Source organism: Diadema setosum, chromosome 10 (assembly GCF_964275005.1).
Source record: "Diadema setosum chromosome 10, eeDiaSeto1, whole genome shotgun sequence".
NCBI lineage: Eukaryota > Metazoa > Echinodermata > Echinoidea > Diadematoida > Diadematidae > Diadema > Diadema setosum.
The window spans coordinates 5,533,138-5,541,103 of NC_092694.1; positions in this window are offsets into that span (position 1 = coordinate 5,533,138).

The window sequence follows — 7,966 nt, forward strand, 5'->3', positions numbered from 1 at the left end:
CAAGTGCAGAAGCGTACCGTAGAATCAATTCTAAACTGATAAATTTAATGGGATTCAACAACACACATTGCCGGCGCCACGTTTTCAAAAAAAAAAAAAAAAAAAAAGGGGGGGGGGACACTTCATCATAGGTAACAAAACAGCTGAGGCTTTACCGCGTTCACACTTCAAGGTTTCATTCTATTTCTAGTGCCACTTCCTGGGTATAAAAAAAGGTGGGGGGATCCTAAGGGGTGATACTCCACAATATTCCTATGTCTGGAGAAAAAAACACTCCGCCGGACCTGACACATGCAATGTAAAGATTGTATGAAGATCGTGGGTGTTGAAATTGTGACGTGCTCCCTTAAAATCAATGCCACAAAGAGTAATCTTTGCACTTTTCATGGAGGTCAAATCCATGTAATTAGCCATCAGTCGTCGATCAGTGTATTGCTGGGTGATGGTTGATCTGAATGTTTTATAATCCGAAAATGAAATTAGGTTCGTTATTCCGAAGCATTATTTTTCCGAAGCTCACAACTTTCTTACACCTAAATGTTCATTTATCAGAAAATAAAAAGGTGGCTCGGTCATCCAAACATTTTGTGGCATTTTATCGAAAGTTCGTTATTCCGAAAATGAAATTGGGTCCGTTCTTCGGAAGATTCAAAATAAATAGGGTTCTTTAATCTGATTATGAAAAGAAACACCGACAAACGTTCGGAATAACGAACCCTATTTCATCTTTGATTAACGAACATTCGGAATAACAAACCTTTGGCATGTTTGGATTAACGATCTGTACAACAGTATTTTTGATTGTCTTATTGTAAATGAAACATATAAGTTACCCACATGGCACAGATCACGAGCTTTCACAGTTATGATCATAAACGTATGCAACTTATTTGAAGATAATGTGAAAAAAAAAACTCATGTTCTACTACAGTCGGCTCGTAAAAAAGAAAAGAGTCACAAATTCGTAATTTCTTAAATAGCACACTACAAAAATTGCTACGCTCGTTTGTTTTATGGAAGAAGATTCATCTAAAGTTCTATTATGTATTGCATCCCTGATAGATATAATCAATAGATAGATAGATAGATAGATAGATAGATATATAGATAGATAGATAGAGAAAGAAAGAGAGCGAGAGAGAGAGAGTGGAGTATTGCAAATAGTCCAAAATAGTGCTGATTGACATTTAAAGCGTGCAATAATTGTGGTTAAATTGGTTTTGTCATGGAGTTGAGAAACAAGAGAAAAAAATCCTTCCTATTCAAATAACATTACACCATGCACAAATAAAAGAAACATCCTCTCTCTTGATAAGCGTTTGTTTCATCGATATACCTATACTGTATTAGTTTCAACCGTCTGTTACGGCACAAATTGTCGCCCCGTCACAAATTGTCGCCCCTGCATAAATTGCCGCTTGGCGATAATTTGTGCTGGCAAAATGAAATGGAATTTGTGCACAAATTGTCGTCGGCCATGCACTACCTCTAATCCATTGTGTCGTTGTGGTGGTTGCTGCAGCAGCGGTGATATGCTTAGGTGGGGTGGATATGACTGGAAAGTTATGCGTATGTGTGTGGGAAGGGGGGCTGCATGGTACATGATTGTATGTGCTGTGTATGATATGTAGGTGCGTATTATGTGGCTTGTGTATGCGTTTGCGCATGGCTGTGTGTGTGTTTGTGTGTGTTTGGAGTATAATAATACAATATGTTGAAACTGCAATGTGTGGTGGTTAGTGTATAGTGGTAGTGGTTTGTTTGTCTGTGTGTATAGTATACGTGTGCCTGTGTGCGTACCGCCGTACGTGTGTCTGTTTGTGTTTGTGTTTTGATGTTTGTGCGAACGAACTTTTTGGGCGGCAGTAGGCACTACTGCGGCAATGAAAATGCCTTCAACGTGTATGAGCACGTGTTTATAGAGTTCACAGCGGCGTTGATTTCAAAATATTATGGGTGTGTCAATTTCAGCGGTGAGGCGGGCTAGGAGAGAGAGAGAGACCGAGAGAAATGTCATCTGTCTTTGTTCATTTTTTTTTTTCACTGCATTCATATTCTTCCATCAGTCTTAACTTCAACTTCCATGTCACTGTTCTTTGTCATAGAATAAGTTTGGCATGCTATGAACGAATAATTTCGACACGCCGTAAATAATATTACTCAATCGTTAGTTGATTTTAGCATAAACGAACTGCCATATGCACACGGCAATTAAATACATACGTATTTATAAACAAACACCAGCAAACAAACAAATCCTCATAATGCATATAAACCACTACAACACACATTCTTCCATAATATGCAAGAAACGCACACACACACACACACACACCCATGAACGGACATTATCATGTGCGCGCGCACGTACACACTTCCTTGAAACCTCATCGTGACCTTTTTACTACATGGCTTGTTTGCATGGATGTAGCCATGTAAGCTATGTGTTGGTATTTCAATGACTATGTCAAAGAGAAAAATGATATTACCCCCCAAAATGTGCCGTCAGCCCTCAGCACAAATTGTCGCCAGACGACAATTTGTGCTGGGGCGACAATTTGTGCCGTCAGTTCCATGCACAAATTGGATTGTCGCCTGTTTCAGGGGGAGACCATTTGTGACGGGGCGACAATTTGTGTCGCAACAACCGTCTATTCATAATAATAAAGATAATTTTTTGTTGGAGCGCCACTTCTGTGACACAGCTAACCAGCCAAACTTATAGGGGCTGGAACGTAACACCAGGCAATTTTTGAAATCTTAAACTTATTTATGATTAGGAAGTTTTGTGAAGGGCATGGGGATTTCTAGATATCATACGCGAAATGTATGTGAATTTTTAACATTCACAACCATGTTATATCATCAGTTTAATAGATTCTAGATAGTACACATTGTCAATGCATATATTGCATAATAAAGATAATAATACACTGTAGCTCCTTTACCCAAAGAGGTTATAATGAAATAAAGTCAAGAAATGTACATGTCTAATTTAGATTCTGAACTTGTACTTCCAGTGTACTTCCATGATTGTGATCTCGTAATAACTGACTCCCCTGTACAGTGTATGTGATTGTGATTTTAACAAATTCTGTATAATTCTCCATGAATAATAATTTACCCTTTAATCAAGTGTGTGCATGTGTGTGTGTGTGTGTGTGTGTGTGTGTGTGTGTGTGTGTGTGTGTGTGTGTGTGATTGTAATTCTCTATAAAAGGAGACCTCCGGATGATTTTCAGACATTTACATTAATCTTGAAAAACTATAAATTAGTTATACTGAAGACAGTTTCAGAATTTACAGTGATTGGGATGAGGAATAAGAATGTTTTCAAAATTTAGAACAAATTGCCATGAACAAGGATGATGACATGGCATCCTCACCATAAGAATGCCCGAGTTGGGGCTCAAGGAAGGAGAACAAAAGAAGAAGGCATGCATAGATTAAACACAGGTGAACTTGTTAAGCAAGCAGTAATGTTAATGGAATTGCACTGCTACATTTCTGAAATGTGAGTGAGGCCCTTATGTCATCAACACTGTTCAGTGTGATTGTTTTAGATTTTCAGAGTACTTGTATTGGTTTTTCTGCTTTAAGACCACAAAAATTCCACAAATCTATACATGGAACTGTTGATTTATGTACACAACGTGATGTGGAATTATAAAAATTGTCTGGAATGCCCCTCTGACCATTCGGTTCACAGAAGTACGGCCTACATGTATAAATCACAGCTAACATGAAACTAGTCTGGAATTGTATTTTTAAAGTTACAGCTGTACATGTAATAGAAAAGTGGGAGGTAAACAAAATGTCTTTCCCTTCTACCGTATCACAGTGTACTACAGACTTCAAAAAAGAGGGAAAAAAATACAGAAACATTACCATTCAATGGATGATATGTACACATCTTTTTAATCCATATTACAAATCATGTCCAGAAGACAGCCATGCAAAAAATTCCAGTCTCCAAGTCCGACGACATGGAACATGACACATAAAATTGCAAAGTAGCATGCAGTAATTTCGGAGCCTGGGTGCCTAAATGACCATCTATGATAAGTAAGGTGCTTCTGCAGGACAAGTTTAATAACTGTCTCTGATATTCAATACATGTATACCATTATGGAATTGAGTGTACCTCAGTTATAGACAATTAACGATTCAGCACTTTAAGAAGTTTGTCCGACTTTAACATTTCATTCAGCACATAGAGTTTATGCAATACATGTATGCCCCGCAAGTAAAGACAGTCAGGGTAAAACTAGCTGTGAAATGCAGGAACCCTTGTATGAAAAATAAAAAAATACGTATGAATGAACAAATAAAGAAAGCAACAAAACAAACAAAACCAATATTATTGGTGAATGTTGCAGACAGATCATTTCTGTAATGTATTCCGACTATGCTTTGTTCGCAAAAGCTTGCATAAACGAGAAGAAAACTCCGCAACAGCTTGCCCTACCTAGCAACAGCTGATGCCTGGGACCTGCCTAAGAAATCTAATTGGAAGGAGCAGGTGATTAAAAAGTTTCACAATTATGTTGTACAAAAGGAAACATTCATGAATTTTAACACATTACAGAAACGGTCTACTGCAACTTTCATGCATTTGCTCCATGTTACAATGTATGTTATTACAACCCTATATTGCGACCTCAACCACCATTTACAGATATGGCACATTCATAGCATTGCTAGACTTTTGCTATGGTATAAGGATAGCAACCAGAAAAATACCCCCCCCCCCCTCAACCCACAAAAAATAAGATTAAAAAAAACAAACAAACACACACAAAAAAGACAATGAAGACCCCTCACACTACAACATAGCTCTGCCAGTGAACACAACAGATGTGCGTAGTGAGTACTAGCATACAGAGCTATTTTGTGCATAGAATGTGGATAGGCCTTGTTGCACCCCTCAGGCCGGCGAAGTGGTCAGTTCTATCACTCAGAAGAGGAAGTTTATCTCGGACTTAATCATGATCTCTGCGATCATCCAGGATCTAACCCTATATTACACTTCACACACTTTTCATGCTTTCTGGGCACTTTTTCTTTTGTTTTGTTTTTGCTAATATCAAAATGTAATAGATCTGACATAATGAAAGGAACTGAAACCTTTGTATTTTCTCCGAATAAAACAAAAAAAAAAAAAAAATCCCTTTACCGACAGCTATAAATATGTATAGAAACTATAACACTTATACACGGGGGACATAATCTGCGTACTGGCAGGTTTAGTCTTCGAGTGACGAGTACATGTAATACATTTCTACATAATCTTTAGGATTTTTTCCTGGGGAAAAATATTCAAAGGAGTAGTTTGATTTGTAAATACTGTTCTCATTTTTTGCATACAATACAGGGGAGAAATAAAATGTGAATATATGAAAGTTCAAACACGTACCAGTGTCACTCTTTGCTGCTACATGTATGTTAGTACAATAGTTCTATACGATTCCTCTAACGAGAATAAATACTTACTTGACTTACAAGGAATGGTTGAGCAACACTAGCCAAACTGCAATAATGCCACTGGAAAACATTTAACAAATTTGATTAGAATAGTTGCACAATGGGCAAAGATACACTTTACATGCACTCATTTTTTTTTTCCTTCAAAAATTATCATTTAATTTCAGGATTAAAAAAAAAAAATGCTTTGACCCTTACAATTCTGTCACTATATACTTGGTACCTCTGCTCATTCATGACACTGATAAAACTTGAATCCAAGCATACAATGCACTATAATTATTCTCCACAAGTCCTGCCTATGCCATACAGCCCTGCAACACATCTGGGATCTATAAAAACAAGTTTTATCTCAACCATATCATCACCAGCATTCAAAAAAGGTCACATTCTGACTGGCCGAAAGCATAATTATTTGCATTTGAATTTCACATCTGACTCCAGATATACTTCAAGCAACACATAACTCTGGGCTCCATCGCACGTGGGCTTCTATGTAATATGAACTTTATAATCATGCATCGTGGCAACTTCCGTTAATTCACAGTCATTACAGTACAAACACTTCATGCAACCACACACTGATGTGCTTAAAGTGGAACATCTGTACCAATATTAGCTATACATGTATACATTGTACTCTATGCCCAGTAATCATCTGTCTGGCAAGACAAAGTTCATTTGAGTGCTTTTCCTACTTCTTTTAAATTTACTTCCAGGTTATCCGACAGCAGAAGCATTATTATAAAGAGACATAGCAGCCAGATCGCTTTCTCATTCAGAGATGCAACATACAAATATCATTTTTCTGTGGCAAATTACATTTCAAGACTTCATTCTTTACATACAATGATTTGATTTGCAGGTGCGGGGTAAAGCTTCCGACATTGGTGTGGTGCAGCTCATCCCTATCCTATCCACAATAAAGAGGTCATCTTGTACAGTGTATCTTCTGACATCGTCAGCATCTTGCAACCCATGAGTTACAAACCCTATTCACAAACACCGTAGTTTAAAAGGTACAAGTAAAACAAATCACAATTGAACATCAAACCGATAATAAATAACACTAACCTCTCAACCAATCAGAAAAGAGCATTCATATTTGTCTCTGCTTTCCACATGTACATTCAACCTTGATGGCACTTTCTTCACGTACTGTTGCCCAGGTACATCATTATATTTCACTCGCATTTAAGATGAAGATAAGTTACTTTGGAAAGAGCACTGTCTGTACTGAAACGCATGAACATTTTTATTTCAACTGTTCTCTTTAGGTTAAAGTAATGATTATAATGATCATCTATCATTAATCATTATTACTATAATTACAATTGTTACCATCCCTTCATTTGAAAAAAAGGGGTAAAAAGAAGCTTCGTTGCTAACAGGTACAGCAGGAACAGAAAAAAAGCAGAAAAAAAAGAGCAGTCTTACACACTGACAATAGCAATAGGAGCTTTCATTGAGCATCACATATTAAGCTCGCTTCAGTTTTGTTTAAATTTAATTCAAACAAATCGAGCACAATACAGATCAAGTCCTCGTCCAATGTACTAGTATTGGATGATACAGAGTTGAAGACCTGCTTTATGTCCTCTACTGAGAAGGAAAGCACACTCAAAAAAGAATTTCTTGGAATCTGAACGAAACAGTTTCATTGCACTTGCATGGACAGTCGAACGAGAGCGTTGAGAAAACAAAGAAAAAAGATTCAATCGCATTGAAGCTCAATCCGAGTCAGTTTCATCCTAAAAGCAGAGCATGTCCTGACCGACTCCTGATTTACCAGCAAATTTGGGGATGGGTCGGAATTTAATATCGAACTTAGTCCTCCCAGAGACATATTCCAAGAGGAAGTATCTAAAACCCTGTGCTGTCATGCAAAAAGCAAAAATCAAATAAACAAACAGAACAGACATCGCTTCCTGGTTACACCTGAAAGCATCTTGTAGGACACTGTGCGAATTTCCTCATCCATACAGAATAACATCCCCACAGTGCCACTACCACTGTTCACACTGAAACACTTGGCGTCATGTTTGACCACTTCGGAGTTCATTTCAGAGCACGTGTCTACAAGGCTGTTGGGCATTTTAAAATGCGACAATGCCGTCTCACTACAGCTACGGAAACAAACTTGATGCCTTCAAAAGTCCCATTTTCTGACTGTTCTAATTCGATTCAGGCTATTGACAAGTCCTATCTGTTTGCGATCATTTCCTTGTGCATAGTCTGTACAGATTTGTCATATATGTTTTATCTTAACCTTTAACCCTAAGACAGCAAGTCTCTGATTAATTTTTCATTTGTCATCTTTTTTTTTTAAGCTTTAAAGCTTTTAACGAGGGAAAGGGTTTCAGATTCTTTGGTTTGTCTTGCACAGAATTATGAATGCAACACACAGCAATAATAGCTCTGATGATCATCCTTCACCCCTGAACCCAAACATTTCAAGTAATATTTGGACGTACTGACTGTC